Below are 20,160 nucleotides of genomic sequence, written 5' to 3' on the forward strand. Positions count from 1 at the left end.
AATTTGCTTTATCAAATTTTCATCAGTCGTTGCAAATCCATTTTTTTGGTCTTCTTTCCACCTGGCCTGTAACTGAATATATTGAAACCAAGTCTGAACAACCTTCTCTTCTCGCAAGAAACTATATGATTTCAAGCACCAAATATTCCTTTCCAAACTTAAAATTTCCTTGTAAGTAGTCTCATCATGTTTGAAACCAGCATGTATATTTTCTATTGCGTGTTTTGGGATTGCCCACAATGGTATCTTGCTGCTTAACTTATGTCTATACTTCTTCCAAACTCTCAGCAATGCCTGTCTTAAAATATGCATCCTAAACACAGTATCTACCTTCTTATCATACAACAAATATGCATGCCAGCCAAACAACAGATCATGGCCCTCAAGATTTAATAACCTCGATTGTGTCAAATTAATCCAATCACTTATTCCTACTAGTGCAGCAGCTTCATAATATAATTTAAAATTAGGCATTTTAAGGCCACCTCTCTCACGAGTATCCTGCATAATCTTAAGTTTAACTCGTGGCTTTTTCCCTGCCCACACAAATTTATTGATACCACGCTGCCATTCCTCCAAGTTAGAGTCTTTCTTAAGAATCGGTATCATTTGAAATAAGAATAAAAATTTGGGCAGGACATTCATTTTCACTGCTGCGATCCGTCCCAACAAAGACAATTGCAATTTTTCCCAACTCTCCAGTTCTTTTTGAATTTTCCCCCATAACTTTTCATAATTATTTTTATATAGCTTTGTATTAGAGGGCGACAAAATCACCCCCAAATATTTAACCCTTTTAACAATCTCAAATCCAGTTAATCCTTCTAAGAGAGCCTTCTGCGAAACTGTCATATTTCTAGCCAAAATTTTAGTTTTCTGTATATTTACTTTAAATCCAGAAACCTTCCCATATTGTGTTATTATCTCCATCAGGTCCACAACAGAGTTCTCTGGCTGGGTCACTGTAACAACCAGATCATCTGCAAATGCTCTCAATCTGTAATCCTGATCTCCAACTTGTATCCCCTTAATTTTTTCCGAATTCCGAATCTTAACCAATAGTATCTCTAATGTTAATATAAATAACAAGGGCGATAGCGGACAGCCTTGCCTTGTGCCCTTCTCAATATTACATACTGTTGTCAAACTATTGTTAACTATAATTCGGGCAGTTTGTTTTTGGTATAATGCCCTAATCGGTTGTAAAAATTTTTCCCCAAAATCCATTTTGTCTAAAACTTTCAACAAAAATTGCCAGTTCAATTGATCAAAAGCCTTTTCAGCATCTAAAAAGATTAGCGCAGCAGAGATCTGGTTGTGCCTTTCCAAAAACTCTAACACATCAACTATATGTCTCACATTGGTTTTCATTTGTCTTCCACTAATAAACCCCGTTTGGTCCCCATGAATCACCTGTTGCAGAACCCTCATCAGTCTATTAGCCAAAACCTTAGCAAATATCTTATAATCTGTATTTAAAAGCGATATCGGTCTGTAATTTTTAACTAAAGTAGCATCCTGGTCTTCCTTCGGAATCAAAGAGATAAAAGCTGTTCTCCAAGACGGGGGCACCTTTCCCCCCCTCTGGATTGTCTGGAACAGTTCCTTTAACGGTTTTATCATCTCTAATTGTAAGTTTTTATAATAGGCCGCAGTCAAGCCATCAGTGCCTGGTGCTTTATCCACCTTCAGTTCCTTAATAGCTGTAAAAATTTCTTCTTCTGTAATCAGTTGGTTAATCCCCTCTTTTTGTACTTGCGTAAGAACCGGGATGCTAGCCTTCTCCAAATACGTATCAATATCTTTTGCATTAATGTCCTCTTTAGTATATAATTTCGAATAAAAATCCACAAAGGCATCCTTAATAAGATTCTGTTGATACACAACCCTTCCTTTATGCTCAATCTTATCTATATTAGATGCCCTTTGTTTTTTCCTCAGTCTATAAGCCAACCATCTGCCTGGCTTATTAGCATTGCAAAAAGTATTATGCCTAGCAAACCGCAGATTGGTCGCCACTTGATCAGCCATTAATTTATCAAATTGTCCTCGTAACAGTCTAATAGCCTCCTTGATCTTCACCTCCTCTGGGTTCAAAATCAAAGCCTTTTCTTTTTCCTTTATTTCATTCTCCAGTTCTTTCCTTCTAGTTTCCACTGCACGTCTATGTCTATTATTCATATATATCAACACCCCTCTCATATAGGCCTTGCTAGCATCCCAAACCATATCCATAGAGGTACCCTTATTCATATTCATCTCAAAAAAATCCTTCATCCGCTGTTTGCATTCTTCCACATTTCTCTGATTTCTAAACAAATTCTCATTTACGCGCCATGAGCGTCTATCTCCTCTTTCCTTATCAATCTCCAACCACACTGGACTGTGATCAGAGATAATTCTTGCGCAGATTTTCACCTTTTTAGTTCTCAAAAGAAGATCATTAGTCAACAAAATAAAATCAATCCTCGAAAAAGATTGGTGTCTATCAGAATAAAATGTATAATCCTTCTCCCGCAAATGTCTCTCACGCCAAATATCTCGCAATTCCAGGTCATCCTTCATTTCAAAAAAAGATTTAGGCAGTCTAGCGTGACTTGGAATGCGTTTAAAGGCTCCAGCCTTATCCAACTGTACATCCATAACTCCATTCCAGTCCCCCATAAAAATAAAGGATTTATAATCCAACTGGGTAAGCTTTGTATGAAGTAAACTAAAAAAGTCAGCTTGTTGTTGATTTGGAGCATATAATCCAACTAAAAGCGTCTTTTTACCTTCAAACAACAGCTCGATCATAACATATCTTCCATGCTTATCTGCTTCAATTAGGTCCACTGTTAAGGCACTTTTAACATAAACAACCACTCCATTTTTCTTATTCTCTGCAGAAGCAACAAATTGCGTACCCAGCCTCGAGTTCAATAAATACTTTTGATCCAAAACTCTAATATGCGTTTCTTGCAGGCATATAACATCTATCTTAAATTGTTTTAAATATTGAAAAACTTTCTTCCTCTTCTGCGGTGAGTTTAGTCCATTAACATTCCAGGTTAAAAATTTAGTTGCCATGTATATCCTCGAAAAGCTCTTGGACCACAGCTTTGATAGGACTGGTTACTTTAGGCCGTGCTCCTCCCACAGCTTGGCTATGAATGCGATGTGAAGAATCTGAAGACTTTTGCTGATCTTGTTCTTTTATTTTCTTTGCTCGTTTTAAAGCAGCACGCGTCACTCTTTGCTCTCTAGGATCATCCAAAGAGATTGTAGCTTGATCTCCTCCAGCACCATTTTCCTCTGTTTCCTCCTCTTGTTGTTCTTCTTCTCCAGATCCCTTTCCAGCTTCCAAGAGCGTTAATGAGGTTGCTTTTAAGACATTATTGTAGAAATCACGTGCTTGTTTCACAGTAGTCAGCCTATACCTTTTACCTTCATACATCACCATCAGCCCCTCTGGAATCTCCCATCTGAACCTTATATCTCTTTGCTTGAGCTCTTGCACAAGAAATGTATAGTCCTTTCTTCCCCTTAAAATCCTTGGAGGAATTTCTTTTAAAACCAAGACTTCTTGTTCAGCAATCACAACCTTAACATCATAGGCAGCTTGTATAACTTGATCTCTAATTTCTCTTTTTGCAAAATAAACCACCACATCTCTAGGCAACTTTCTCTGTCTGGCAATCCATGAATTCACCCGAAACACTTTATCCATAGCTGCTCTTATTTCAGATGCTGGCTGGTTCAATACCCCTTCGAGAGCCTCAGAGATCAGCTGCTTTAAATCTTCTTTAACATTCTCTTTTAAGCCTCTAATTCTGACAGCAAACTGCATCTGGTAATGTTGGGCATGGCTTAACTCCCTTTCCAACTTGCCTCTTTCAATTTCATTCTCCCGTGCTTTTACTTCTAGTATAGCATTCCTTTGAGCCAAATCATCCACTTTTTCATCTAAATCTTCCACACATTCCGCCACTTTATGCACTGAAGTCAAAATGTCTACCTTCATCACGCTGTACTTCTGTTCCATCCTCTCTTCCATTCTTTCCTCAAATTTCTCCAATTTCTCCTCCATCTGTGCAAATTTATCAGCAATTGATTGATTAATTGATTCCAAAAGTACCTGGGCATGTTTATCCAAGGCATCTCGCAAATCCTTCGATGTCAGCACTTCAGGAGGGTGCAATGCCTGTAGTGATGATTGTTGCACCGGCGAGGATCCTCCACTCCGAAGAGTTTTAGAGGGAGGTTTAGCCGCCATCTTTTAATCCTCAATTATGACGCACTTTCAATTAAAGTTTAAAAAGTCCAACAAGTTAGAGAGTACAGTAAAATAGTCCTCTTCACCTTTTCCTCTTGTACCGCTCTGCCTGCTCCTTTAAATCATAGTCCTTTCATCAGGCAGGGCTGGTTCGCAGACGCCTGGCTCTGCTCCAGGAAGTTCGGAGCAGAGACGACGGCCAGCTGGGAGCAACCCAGGCTTCGGGGGAGTTCGATCCTTCAGCCGCCCAAGCTCAAAGCTCAGGCGGCCTCGGAGAACTCTACCCCTACCTGGGGCCTCACCCCCTCCTCTTCTCCCGAGGAGGGGGCTTCAATTTCGCCCGAACAGCTGATCGGCGCTGTTTCAGGCAAAAAAACAAACAGCTGAGCCGCGGGCAGCCAGGGAAGGCTGTCTTCAGCGCCGCGCCGCCAGCGGAAGTCCCCTGGCTGAGGAATTCTGTGAGTTGAAGTCCACAAGTCATAAAAGGGCCAAGTTTGAAGACCCCTGGGCTAAGTCCATGCTTCCCAATGTGGGCAATTTCCAGATGTGTAGAGATCAACTCCCAAATTCTCAGCAATGGTCATGATGTAGAAGAATGTATGCAATAAAACAAAAAGTTTAATGGCACACAAACATGTGTGCTAGGCTTATGTCCAATTGAGTATAGAATCCCTAGCTCAATTTAATGAAATTTCTTGGTTCAATCAGCCTTTCAAACTGAGACAATTGAGTCAGATCTTCAAATTAGGCACCTATAAATCAGTCTCAGCAATGGTCATGGTATACTGTAGAAGAATTCTAAACTTATGCTTTATGGAAGTGGATAACTGTCCTCAGTTGCTATTTGTTGTTTAGAAAACCTATTGAAAACTGAAGATGAGAAGTGAAATGTCTTCAAAGAAAAATCAAGAAAGTCCAGTTGCCTTGTGAAACAGTTTAAGTTTAAATTTAAATTTAAGTTTAAATTTAAGTTGGGTTTTGTCATGTCCCAAATATGTTACAACATTTAGTCCCAGGGTGAGAAAGATATAGAAGCAAGGTAGAATTAAACATCAGGAAAAAATTGAATTGAAAATGCCAGCAGGACCAAAATTGTCCCTCTGTTGCTACTTTTAACCCCTAACTTCTACCCAATACACTGTAATAACATTGCTGGAACAGAGAAATTTCCCTAGCTCAACACTGTACATTATTCTGCAAAGAAACTACTGGTGATTTTTCTAATCCATATCTCGATAAACCATTTTTGAAGGTCAGATGCTTCACTACAACTAGGCTTTAGTAAAATATTTCTAAACTTCAGTAACTAGTGGCTTTTTGACTTCTCTTACACTGCTGTGGTTGGTAAAAGACAAACAAACTTTATTCCCCACGGGGGAAAAATGATAATTAATTTTCATTCCCCATTCTAGCAACGTGTTCTTCTCTAAGCCTATGAATCTCAGGGTCAGTAAAACCTATTAAACGAAACTGCATTATTGATGACGGCTATATATTTTTGTTGCTAAAGATAGATTCAAGCATATATTAAATGAGCAAGTCATTTTCCAGATTTGCCTTAGGCAAACAGGCTTTTATTTCTATGCAAAATAAACCTGTTTTCTCCTATGTATCATTGATACTGCTATTACCTGTATAATGAAGTCCTCCGTTCCAACTGCAGAGCTGAATGCTTCGTTATATATTTAGTATTTGACTGAGGGGGAGTGGACGAGAGAAGTCAAGTGGGGAATTAGCCTGGAATCTCTACCCAGGCAAGATCTGACTCCTCTTAAATACCATTGAACTTTACCTAGCCTGACCCGGAGGCAAACCACCAACCTGAGAAGATTCATATATTATAGGCATGAGCAGTAAAATAGCTAATTAAATTCTTTATGTGTGGATCTGATTGTTCACACTTGACAGTTTCCTACTCTTTCAATAGAATGAGGATGAGAGCATGAGTCCGCATTGTGATTCTTTGAAGGATTATAATGAAATAATATTTGGAAATCACCTCAAATGCTCTTGAATGTTGACTTTCAACAGTCACTGCCACATCAGTGTGATATAATGTTCTTATATCTAGATAGACCTCTAGATAGACAGACAGACAGACAGACAGACAGACGGATAGATGGATAGGTGGGTGGGTGGGTGGGTGGATGGATAGATAGATAGATAGATAGATAGATAGATAGATAGATAGATAGATAGATAGATAGATAGATAGATAGATAGATAGATAAATGTGCCATTTAATAGGCCCATTCAAAAATAAGTTGCAATGACTCTGATTCCACAATTGCCACCATGTTCTGCTTGTTTTGGAGCCATCTGGGAAAAAATATCTCAGGATGGAATTCCTTTTACATATGATGTGGTTCTTGAATTAATATGGACATTTATTAAAGAGATTGTGATCTTCCATTGTTAATGTGGAACGCCATTTTACTCCACTCGATCATCCTAATTAATCACATTTTCTCATTCCGAAGCCATATATCAAACACAAGGGGGAAAAAAATCAACCAAGTAAGACCAGCAAGCAACTTAACCCTTTCCTTAATGCGATAGAATTAAATCCCAAAGGATTAAAAACACTTCAAATTCTACCAATTTCATCTTGAAAAACTAGATCAGCAGAGGACATATAATGGCTAACCAAAGGATTGATCTTTGAGGACATTTTGCATAGCTTCACTTAGTAAGACTTCCCGATATGTTTATTTACTGAAATGTTTATATGTCCTCTCAAACAAAGGTCAGGTGGTTATTTAGTGTGCTGGAAGGCCCACTTAAGTAATATTAACCATTCCTGAAAACAAGATCCACTTAATTATCCCAAAGGTGCTTTCACTTCTCATCCAAGAAGCTTCTTCAGTTCTGACTGGATGTGGGGAATGGAAGGATTTATACTCCTTGCAGACAGCTAGTTTATTAGCCAGTTTAAAGAAATATTTTAGCCTCAGTCTTTATTATTATTATTATTATTATTATTATTATTATTATTATTATTATTATTATTATTATTATTATTATTATTATTATTATTATTATTATTATTTTATTATTATTATTATTATTATTATTATTATTATTATTATTATTATTATTATTATTATTATTATTATTATTATTATTATTATTTTATTTGTATACCGCCCTTCTCCCGAAGGACTCAGGGCGGTGAACAGGGCAAACATATAAAAAATACAAGATACAAAAGTTAAAAAGAATTAAACACAATGCCCAAGCTAAAACAATAAATAAATATATTAAGAACAACAATAAAATCCCAACCCATCCCCCATCAGGCCAGGCCGGCTTGTTCAAATAAATAAGTCTTCAGATCGCGTCAGAAGGAGCGAAGGTCGGGCGCCATCCGGAGCTCAACCGGCAATCTACAAGTAGGCTACATCATAGGGGGATTCACTGTAGAGTATCTTGTCAGATACTCTCTGCCTAGGCCAGGGGTAGGCAACCTTGGCTCTTTTATGACTCGTGGACTTCAACTCCCAGAATTCCTGAGCCAACATGGCTCACCTTGGAAACTCTCCCTTTCCCCTCAGCATGGCTTGCTCAGGAATTCTGGGAGTTGAAGTCCACCAGTCATAAAAGAGCCAAGGTTGCCTATCCTTGGCCTAGGGTCTATGACAATGCACCACAGCCAACTCATCACTGACAACTTGCTATGGCCAACTTGAATACTGGGCACTATCTAACAAAATGAAATTCAATGGTGAAAAAAGTAAGGTTCTACATTTAGGCAAGAAAAACCAAATGCACAGGTATAGTACAGGTGGTACCTTGCTCAATATTAGTAACTGTGAGAGGGATCTTGGAGTCCTAGTGGACAATCACTTAAATGGGAGCTGGCCGTGTGCTGCAGCTGCCAAAAAAGCCAACACAGTGCTAGGCTGCATTAACAGAGGGATAGAATCAAGATCACGTGAAGTGTTAATATCACTTTACAATGCCTTGGTAAGGCCACACTTGGAATACTGCATCGAATTATGGTCACCACGATGTAAAAAAGATGTTGAGACTCTAGAAAGAATGCAGAGAAGAGCAACATAGATGATTAGGGGACTGGAGGCTGAAACATATAAGGAGCGGTTGCTGGAATTGGGCATATCTACTTTAATGAAGAGAAAGACGATGTGGGGGACATGATAGCAGTCTTCCAATATCTCAGTGGTTGCCACAAAGAAGAGGAAGCCAAGCTATTCTCCAAAGCACCTGAAGGCAGGAGAAGAAGCAACGGATGGAAACTAACCAAAGAGAGAAGCAACCTAGAACTTAGGAGACATTTCCTGACAGTTAGAACAATTAACCAGTGGAACAAAACTGTCTCCAGAAGTTGTGAATGTTCCAACACTTGAAATTTTTAAGAAGAGATTGGACCATTTGTCTGAAATGGTGTAGGGATTCCTGCCTGAGCAGGGGGTTGGATTAGATGACCTCCAAGGTCCCTTCCAACTATCATTATCATTATTACGTTACAACACAAATTCTATATTGATTCTTACTGAGGTGATATGAAACAGGAATCAGTGATGCTAAGGAAGCTATTGTTCAAGCTGAGAAGATTCTTACAAAACTCCTGCTAGGATCATGTTAGTAGGTTATCAGGAAAGACTATGAGGTTTAAGCAATGAGTTCTGCTTTTAAGGGCTTTATTGATTTAGCTCTGGTTGCCATTTATAGGGCACTTGATTGTAGGAGAGTAAGCCTTATTTTCTCCCCATGCAAGCTCCGTGCATTTTGTTCAAGCAAAAATACATTGCTGAGTGAGGACATTCCTCAAATGTTGAAGATTTTCGCAGACCATCTAAATTGTAAATCCCATCACCCAAGATCACTTTAAAATGCTTTCATCTATTTTACTGGGAGTGTGTCCCCTGGAAAACAATACTCGTGGACTTTAATTTTCTGAATTCTCAGTAGACTTTGGGGGGTCAGGAAACGATTAGACTAAGAGCTAATTAAGAACTGGAATCTGAGTTAGTTGTGCCACAATTAACTCAGAGATTTGATGATGATGATGATGATGATGATGATGATGATGATGGTGGTGGTGGTGGTGGTGATGATTTTTAAGAAAACAGTCATGACGTAGAAGAGAGACACAGGAGATTTTTGAGAGAAGATGGTGGAATCTTGAAGGTAGAAAAAAAACATATCTGTAGATAGAAAAGGAGTCTGAAAATAAAAGACTTTTGCTCATAATCAGAAGTAGCATGGTGTTCCAACCCAAGATGAATTACTGTACTGAGAAACTTCAGTTAAGACACCTCAGAGAAAGCCCTTAATCATAATAGTAAAATTGGAAGGGACCTTGGAGGTCATCTAGTCCAACCCCCTGCCCAGGCAGGAAACCCTATGCCATTTCAGACAAATGGCTGTCCAGTCTCTTCTTCAAAGCTTCCAGTGTTGGAGCATTCACTGCTTCTGGAGGCAGGTTGTTCCACTGGTTAATTGTCCTCACTGTCAGGAGGTTTCTCCTTAGTTCTAGGTTGCTTCTCTCCTTGATTAGTTTCCATCCGTTGCTTCTTGTACAGCTTAATGTTAGTCTTGCTCAGCCAGAGGTCGGTGTGCATTTGTTTATTTATATGTATTTATTTAATTTCTGAGCCTGTCGATCAGAAGGTTGGCAGTTTGGTGGGTCGAATCCCGAGTGCCGTGTAACAGAGTGAGCGCCTGTTACTCGTCCCAGCTTCTGCCAACCTAGCAGTTCGCAAGCACGTAAAAATGCAAGTAGGAAAATAGGGACCACTACAGTGGGAAGGTAACAGCGTTCCGTGTGCCTTTGGCGTCTAGTCATGTCAGCCACATGACCAAGGAGACGTCCTCGGAGAAGCGCTGGCTCTTCGACTTTGACATAGGCAGGTTTTTAAAGTTTTAGGAAATGTCAACAGGGTAGGAGCCACTCTAGTCTTTAAAGAAGGGGTATTGATGGAGGAGACCCAAGTGTAACTTGATGGAGCATATTGGAGAGTAGAAAGTCTGAGGAAAAGATAGTCCCTCGTAGATGACCTGGTTCCCAAGCCATGATGTAGAGCTTTAAAGGTGACAACCAGCCTCTTGAATTACACCTGGAAACACACTAGTCACCTATGAAGCTCACGCAGTAGTGGTGTTACGTGTGTCACATATCCTAGCAAGGTATTATTCCTCTGCTATTCTGCTTTCTCCTATTATGACAAACAATGACTTCTGGCTTTTTTCAGTTGGTGAATAGAATGAGAAATGAGAGTTTGCCCTTCCCGTGCAGTCATTTTGAGACAGAAGTTTAGGGTCCCCATCCCATGCTGGAACAAGACAATGGAAGCCTAAAGCACACTTCATCTATGGCCCATATCTGTGGAAGAGCTGACTTTCTGAGATTTACTTGCCCCCCACCTTTGCCCCCTGATTTGTACAAGCACATTGGGGTGCTGGAAATCTGTCAAAACAGCCCTGATTTGTACTTGTACACTCCAAATATCAGGTGGAGAATAGAATAGAATAGAATAGAATAGAATAGAATAGAATAGAATAGAATAGAATAGAATAGAATAGAATAGAATAGAATAGAATAGAATAGAATAGAATAGAATAGGATAGGATAGGATAGGATAGGATAGGATAGGATAGGATAGGATAGGATAGGATAGGATAGGATAGGATATAGTGTAGAATAGAATAGAATAGAATAGAATAGAATAGAATAGAATAGAATAGAATAGAATAGAATAGAATAGAATAGAATAGAATAGAATAGAATAGAATAGAATAGAATAGAATAGAATAGAATAGAATTATGGGATAGAATAGAATAGAATAGAATAGAATAGAATAGAATAGAATAGAATAGAATAGAATAGAATAGAATAGAATAGAATAGAATAGAATAGAATAGAATAGTGGAATGAAGAATAGAATAGAATAGAATAGAATAGAATAGAATAGAATAGAATAGAATAGAATAGAATAGAATAGAATAGAATAGAATAGAATAGAATAGAATAGAATAGAATAGAATAGTGGAATGAAGAATAGAATAGAATAGAATAGAATAGAATAGAATAGAATAGAATAGAATAGAATAGAATAGAATAGAATAGAATAGAATAGAATAGAATAGAATAGAATAGAATAGAGCTGAAGAGACCTTGGAGGTCTTCTAGTCCAGCCCCCTGCTCAAGCAGGAGAATCTATACCATCTCAGACAGGTGATTGTCTAGTCTCTTTTTTAAAATCTCCAGCAATGGAGCACCCATGATTTCTGAGGGTAAGCTGTTCTACTGGTTGATGTACAAGGTGTACAAGAGTAATCTGCTTAGTTATGCAGAGGTGATGATTTTGTATCTGGATGTCTTTCTGCAAGAAGATCGCACACACTGACTACAAGCAGTGGCATGACAAAGTAGCAGCAATGGTGCATTGGAAGATCTGCAGAAAATATCATTTGCCTGCAAGCAAGAAATGGTGGAACCATAATAATGAAGAATGTTGTAAAAAAACAAAGAAGCTAAAATGCAATGGGACTTTAGAACTCAAACACACAAGCACCTGCACATCCCAGACTAAACAACTGTTGCTACGAAAGACAAAAAAAAATCTGAATAGTGGATGTGGTAGTACCTGGAGACAGCAGAAGAGAAGAGAAATTGCTGGAGAAAATCACAAAATACAAAGAAAGACCGTGCAAACAGAAATAGAATGACTGTGGCAAAAGCAAGCAAAGGCAGTACCAATAGCGATAAAGGCCTTGGGTGCAATCCCAAAACATCTGGAGCACCACTAGAACACCCTTGGCATTGACAAAATCCCTAATCAGTCAATTGCAGAAGGCAGCTTGGTTAGGAACAGCTGACATCCTGCATTACACAACATTGGTCTATACCAGTTTGGGATGGACTTGAGAGTTGGATAAAAATATACAATCTCATCGAAACATCTGGCTGATTAATAATAAAGCATGCTGTTTTTTTCAGAAACGTAGTTCGTAAAATGAAAGTCACCTAATGAATGAAATTCATTATAACATAAACCTGATATATTGAAATTATTTTTTTAAAAAAATAGATGTTCAGTATCTGTAGCTCACTCTAGATTCTTAAAAGAAAACCGGTGTCATGTAAAATTATTTCAATCTTCAAGTCCCTTTTTATCTGACACATGATGTGTGAAAGATTCTTTCCTTTTATCTTAAGAGAAAAATTCACCCCATCTATGACATAGATGTCATTTAGATAGTTTAATCATTTACAGAATCAAAGGCATCACTCATTTTAAATGGGGCTAACGTGCTAATTTGTTTTCTATTATGTGAAATTTAATTCACACTTAGCCCCTTTCATTTGGCAGCGTAACTCAGCCTTAAGGGGAAAAAAATTATCTTCCCTTGTACCTTTTACCATTAAATGTCAGGCATGAACTTCTTCACCCGCTTTCTTTTGTTGTTGTTGTTGTTGTTGTTGTTGTTGTTGTTGTTGTTGTTGTTGTTGCTAAGACTGTGCATTTTTTCATGACGTTTTGCATACAAGTTCTTTTAATGGGGTTTATTAAATCCATAGCAACTGTATTAAGTTAGACCTTCTACGTTCCAGTTCCAAAATAATTACAAATTATTTCTTGTATTGTGTGAATTGTATATGAGACATCTCATCAGAACTTTCTTGAAGATCATGAGCGATTGTGCTATAAATGGCTCCGTCCTGAATTATTAGTTTTCTACATTCCTCTTTTCTTTTATTTCCCCCCCCCCAAAAAAAAATAGTTTATTCAAAGAAGGTGAAAATACAAAACACCATGATATTTTAAAAAGGCCAAAAGAATTAAAAAAACACACAGCAAAAAAGACATTAAAAAAGGGAAAAAAAAGACTAACTCTTATGCATATAATATCCTGCCTAGTGAAGTGGTGATTAATATAATACAGCAATGTTGGTTCCCCACCCTTTGAGAAACAGGCCAAAATATTTTCAATTAGGTAAAGGTAAAGGTTCCCCCGCACATGCGTGCTAGTCGTTTCCGACTCTAGGGGCCGGTGCTTTCAAAGCTGAAGAGCCAGCGCTTGTCCGAGGACATCTCCGTGGTCATGTGGCCAGCATGACTAGACGCCAAAGGCGCATGGAATGCTGTTACCTTCCCACCGTAGTGGTCCCTATTTTTCTACTTGCATTTTTTACGTGCTTTCGAACTGCTAGGTTGGCAGAAGCTGGGATGAGTAACAGGTGCTCACTCTGCTACGCGGCACTCGGGATTCAACCCGCCAAACTGCCGACCTTCTGATTGACAAGCTCAGCGTCCCAACCCACTAAACTAATAAATTTATTTACAAATGGTTAGCCTGTCACCTATAAACTATGTTAATAATAAAATAGTTAATAAAAAAAGAAAAAAACATTTCTACATTCTTCTTAACATAGAATGGATCAAGTCTTTCTTTTTTTACATAAAAATATTTTATTGCTTTTTAGTTAATAGCCAAAAAGATTTTAAAAAGAGCAAAAGTAGCGATGATGGGAATTAAATAGAAGTCTAAAAGTGAAAGAGTCTTTTCAGATGCATCCAATTCTGATTTGATTGGCCTATGGCAGTGTAAAAAATGGACTAGCAAAAGATTATACTTCTTTTTCAGAGAGAATAAATCCTTTTCTAGAATTGATATTTTATTTTTATTTTATTTTAATTCCATTTATATCCCGCCCTTCTCCGAAGACTCAGGGCGGCTTACAAGCTTAGCAGTAGCCTTCATTCTATGTATATGCCTGCTTATTAGGGCTTTCACACACACCCCAAGCGGCATTATTACAAAGTCAGCTTAATTGCCCCCAACAATCTGGGTCCTCATTTTACCTACCTCGGAAGGATGGAAGGCTGAGTCAACCTTGAGCCTGGTGGGACTCGAACCTGCACTAACTGCAGGCAGCTGGTGTTACTTAAGGAGGCATTAGCCCACTGCTCCACCAAGGCTCTTTATAATGATATGACATGGATTGTGAAAAAAATTGGTTCACAAGTCAATGAAAGCTAATACTCTTTCAAGATCCTTTCTGGATCATGATCCAACAACAGTAGAGATCTCAGCCTTTTAAGTGTTACCATCAGCATGATGTTCCCTAGTTGGTTAATTAAACGTCTGCAGCTCGGAGAGCACCAAGGACCCACAATTGAGAGTGTCACATTTGCACCTCAACATTCAATATCTCCCACCTTTTGATACCCCCGTGCAAAAGACCTGTGCTGCCATTATCTACAGGTAAGCTTGGGACATTATTTTCCTTTTGTGGAACAGATTAATGACTTTCCTACAATTATCCTATGTCAGTTTCAATCCATTTACAAAGAGGCCCCATTATGCTTGAAACTGCCTTTCTCACAAAACCTTCAACATTCTTGATTGAAATATGCCACAAATACACATTACACGTGGCTGATTTTTCACGGCAACATTTATTACAGCCTGTCAAAAATAATATAGAAATAACAGGCTATTTTGTTTTTAAAAATCTGCTTTTTTAAAAAAAAGGATAACTCCAAAACCCACGTATACATTTCAGAGGCTTGTTCCGCATGACTTTTGTATGCTTCTCTAAATTTCCTGTGAATTTTGAGTTTTGATAAGATGAGAATATAGGAAGATGAATAGAACACAGGGTGATAAGAATGATTAGACAAGGATCATGATATTTATGCTTTTCATATTGTAGGATATAGAAAGGGGGGTTTTTTTTGATGCACATTTTTTTTCTAATTCAACTTCCATAATTCAGTCAGTCAGTCCTAACCTTGGACAACTCAAAGTTGACCTTTTCAAAGAGGTTCCAGCCTTAAGGTTGATCAAATAATCCTTGCTGAAACCAATGAAAATATAAATAAAAGAAAAAATAACCAGGGTATTGTTTCCCAGAAAACAAAGTTATTGCTATTTTTCCTAGCTTGCAGGAGGCCTCACATTTTGTTTTGTTTTGTTTTGATATATGCATCATAACTCAGATGAAATTAGTGTTCAGATCAGCTCATAACAAAGTTAAAATAAGATACTGAACAATCATTAAAGATTAAAGCAAAGGCAATTAAAAATGCAATGAAAATCAAATAGTCAGAAAAGAATAAATAGCATATGTCAGCTAAAACCTACTTTCAAAACTTTTGCCTGAATAAAAATTTCCTGGACAATCTAGGGTAGAATCATGGAATCACAGAGAGGTTACTGTCCTGCAAATAACCTGGTCCAAAGTCATAGAAAACCTTTAGGTAACTACCAGCATTTGAACTGAATCCAGAAGTTTATTAGTCACCAATGCAGCTTGGGGAGCAGAATTGTAGCATGCAGACAGAGAAACAGCCATAACTGTCTGTCTGTCTGCATTTGGCACATAACTAAGGTGTGAGTAACTTTATGCAGAACCTCCTGGTTGAGGAAAGCCACAATATGAAACTGTATAAAGCCCTCAGATTGCCAACAGAGAATAATGTGACTTACCAAGGTTGAATTGCTAAGATGCTTGCCAGCCTATGTCGCTACTCAACTTGCCATAAAAACAGGAGGGCCTGGGAAAGAAACGGGAGTGTCATGAAGCTGTCCATGGACCGTGAGACCCAAGGTCATCAAAAGCAGGTGTCTGAGAGAGAAGTGGACCATTCCCATAACAAACAGAAAGGATGGGATTAGGCCACATGAAGACATGGTGGGTGGGGGTTATGAAAAGCCATTGTTAACTAAACAGATTTTCGCACGGGAAAACTAGAGTTGGCTTTGCTTCTTCAGTGCCGGGATGTGTATTCAATTAAGGTTATCTCTTATGGCATCTCAAGACTGTAGTTTCTTCAGTGTTGAATTTGCCAGCCAAACGGTTGACGATGACCATAACTGCAGCGTCCCCCAACTTCAGATCACATTGCTGATGCTTTGGCAAGAAAGCTAGATCCAATGTATGACCACTGGATGTGTATGGCCCTCAATAACTTGGGTCAAACTCATGCCTGTCCTGGTGCCCATGATTTCACCAACTATCTGATTCTACCCTGAAAAAGGCAGGTTAAAATCCTCAAGGACATGGCCATGTGCCTGGGGAACTTCGCCGACAACCTAACCATGAACTCAAGTATCCTCAGGTAGAGTTGATTGTTTTAGCAAGAAAGCTGGTATTATAGCAAGAGTCCCAACTGATCCATGGAGCCCAATCTAAAAAGGAGCAGTTTGCAACCAACAATTGAGCAGAAAGACCACAAGGGAACTCTTATGAATCAATAATGCATCATTGATTTGGACCAAAAATGTCGTTTCTTTCATCACAAAAGTGGATCAAATGAACTACTGTATTGATATTAAGAAATCTCAGTTGTTGGTTGCAAAATGCTCATTATTAGATTGGGCTCCATGGTCCCACGGAAGACCCAGAGGGATAAAATGCAAGTTCTTCCTTGCCCAAACTTACCCCTTGGTTAAAAAGCAAAAAAGATGTAGAACTAGCTTCCCCCCTCCTTATCTTTTCTTCTGTCTTTCACCTCTATCAAGGACAGAAATGTATTTTACTGTTGGTGAGTGTGAGCGATTAGCAATCCTCAAACCACAGCTGTGGCAGAAGGGAAAGAGAAATTTGTCCAGGACAGATGCAAATGGAAAAGCATTCAATCTGGTCTGGCATTTACTATTAGCCTGAAGGTTTAAGTATACAATTTCCCAGCAGGAATTCTTGTGTAGAGCAAGATGCTACGGTGGAGACAGAGAGACGAGAAGGAATGGAATATATATCAACGAAGTGCTTGAAATAATAACAATTGATCCATATGTATCCATTCATACGCACACAAACACACACAGAGACATACACACTTAAGAATTGCTCTGCGCTTTCAAGCTTTTCATTGGCACAGAATCTATTCAAATGAATTTGCCAATACCCCCAGAGATAGACTTGGGGCTACAAGAATTCTACAAGTTGTGCAAATAGTTTAGGCTTTGATCACGAAACTTATTCAACGCTAAAAGAAAAAAAGGGGGGTGGAAAGGAACCCAGAAATTTAAACTGGCACGAATGTTCAAGAGGCGGGGAAAATGTGTCTTCTGTATCAGATTTATAAACAGAAAGGTATCGCGTTATTTCTCCGGAGGCACCCACTCTGTCTCTCAGTTGGAACCCTTCACATCATAGGCAGGAGTTGACATACAGTAAATGAATGATCTTCCATTACAAATAAATAACACCAGCACGTCGAGATGGCTAGCATGTGGACTAAAGCTTCTTTTTTTCTTGAGAGGGTTGTCTGCGTTTAGGGAATTTTCTCCCCGGAGAAATGTTTTGTGATAAAACCTTGTCATACGTTCTGACGGAGGGTGGTGACAAACGAAAACAAGAGTAACTGGAGTTAGAATGCAGTACTTCAATTCTCACTGGTTTAAGGTGGACTCAGCCTTCCATCCTTCTGAGGTTGGCAAAATGAGGACCCAGATTGTTGGGGGGAGGCAAAATGCTGACTCTGTAAATCGCTTTAGAGTGGGCCTGTAAAGCTTCTTCAGCTCTGACTGGATGGTGGGGAATGGGAGAATTTATATTCCTTGCAGACAGCTGGTCATTTGCATTATTTTAGAGAGTCATTGAGGCCACTTGGAGCTTATAAATCCCTCCATTCCTCACCAAGTCAAGCTAGAAAGCCACAAAGCTAGGCTAGATAAGGAAAATGGGTTTCAAAGCACAAACAAGCCTGACAGGTTTTTCACGTTTATACAAAGACAGCACGTCAGAATCCAGTTTGACCCTCGGGTTATCATAATGACATCTTTATCTTTATCTTTATCTTTCTTAGACTTATATACCGCCCTTCTCCCGTAGGACTCAGGGCGGTTCACAAGGTTTTATTAAAATAACAATACAACAATTACAAAAATTTAAAACAGTTAAAATAATTACATTTAAACCTTGAATAAATATAAAACCCCAATTAAAATCCAATTTAAAACTACAATTAATACTCTCAGTCCAGGCCAGAAAGCTCAAAGAGCCAAGTCTTCAGGTCCCGGCGGAATGAGCAAAGGTCAGGGGCAGTCCTAAGCTCTACGGGCAGCTGGTTCCAAAGGGCAGGTGCACCCACAGAGAAGGCCCTCCCCCTGGGTGTTATCCGCTGGCAAACTTTTACCGGCGGCACCCTGAGAAGACCCTCCCTGTGGGAGCGCACAGGACGAAGGGAGGTTGATGCCGGCAGCAGGTGTTCCCTCAGATATCCTGGACCCAAGCCATTTAGGGCTTTATAGGTCATCACCAGCACCTTGAATCTCAAGGTGGGAAACAAGACTTTAATGAGACTTTGGGTTAATATAAAATGGGCAGGCATGTATATAAATGTATCGGTTTAATTTCACCAAAAACAATGAAAGAAAAAAAACCCACCTCGTAATAACCGTACATAAAAATAAAAATTGCGGGATCTTTATACCAGTGTCCGACTGTGCCAGAGTGAAGGCATTTTGACTCCTCTGCTGAGGCTGTGAGCTGTAAGCCAGCCGAATTTTTCCAATTAAAGGATTGTAGGAAAGACAACCGAAGGGAGAATCTAAGAACTCATTGGGGATCAGAGGAGGCCATCTCTTCCTTCCAAGTTCATCCATTCTTAGTACTCAGCTTCCCCCTATGGAAGTCATCTCATTTTTCTCTCGTGACCCCAGTGTTGTTTCTTTTCCCCTCAGCAGCTTTGCCTGACAGCCTGCTTCATACATTTATCACTCTGGCAGGAAAAAAAATAAAAACAAAAATGGTCCATGACACCTGTTTTGAAAGCATAAGAAACAGCCTTCCAGGCAGAGCAAAACAACAACAACAAACCCTTCTTTTAAAGAGTCTACACACCTGTAATGTGTACTGTTTTCTTACAACCCGTGGCAAAATGGTAGCTGCGTATCTTTATAATAATGTATTACAGAAGATCCACAGATAGTTAAAATATGGGCAACATCCAAAGGGCTATTATTTTCATCCCTTCCAAGTCTGAAATAATAAGAAAAATGTTGGTTTTCAATCCTGCCCAGTTTCTGTAAAGAATTAGTCATTGTGCTATTAATCTTATGTGATTATTTTAAAAGCATCGAATTGACACATTTGTAGGTAACTACTCTTTCATTAGAGACGTGGTGGCTCAGTGGGTTAGGACACTGAGCTTGTCGATCAGAAGGTCGGCAGTTTGGTGGGTCGAATCCCGAGTGCCGCATAGCAGAGTGAGCGCCTGTTACTCGTCCCAGCTTCTGCCAACCTAGCAGTTCGAAAGCACATAAAAATGCAAGTAGAAAACTAGGGACCACTATGGTGGGAAGGTAACAGTGTTCCGTGCGCCTTTGGCGTCTAGTCATGCCGGCCACATGACCACGGAGACGTCCTCGGACAAGCGCTGGCTCTTCGGCTTTGAAACGGAGATGACCACCGGCCCCTAGAGTTGGAAACGACTAGCACGCATGTGTGGGGGAACCTTTACCTTTACCTTTTACTCTTTCATTATTTCCATCCTTTGAGAGGGGATTGTATTTTTTTATTTTATATATAATGGTTATTAACATTGATTCTTAAAATTACAAATTCGAAATTAAAGAATGGAAAGACCAGAACGGAGTTAAAAAAAAAGTAAAGTAAAAAAAAAGGAGATGTGAGATAAGAGTAGGAACGTTATAATGGACTAGACGACTTCTAAGGTCCCTTTCAGCTTTATTCTGATTCAGATTTTGTCTTCTCCTTATCTGAGGAGGTACCAAATCTACTCACTGGTTCCTCGTTTTTTGCTGCAATCATGTTTTCACACAGCCATCTTCATTTTACCATACCTCCCCCAGATGTCCAGGGAGGTGGGTTTTTTTTTAATTATGAACATATTTTTGTTCTGGGATTGAAGCAGTATACTACATTGCATTCTACCTTGTGGTATACAGGGCAGGTTATAATTTG

The sequence above is a fragment of the Vipera berus genome (assembly GCF_964194415.1).
Source record: "Vipera berus genome assembly, chromosome: 7".
Classification (NCBI taxonomy): Eukaryota; Metazoa; Chordata; class Lepidosauria; order Squamata; family Viperidae; genus Vipera; species Vipera berus.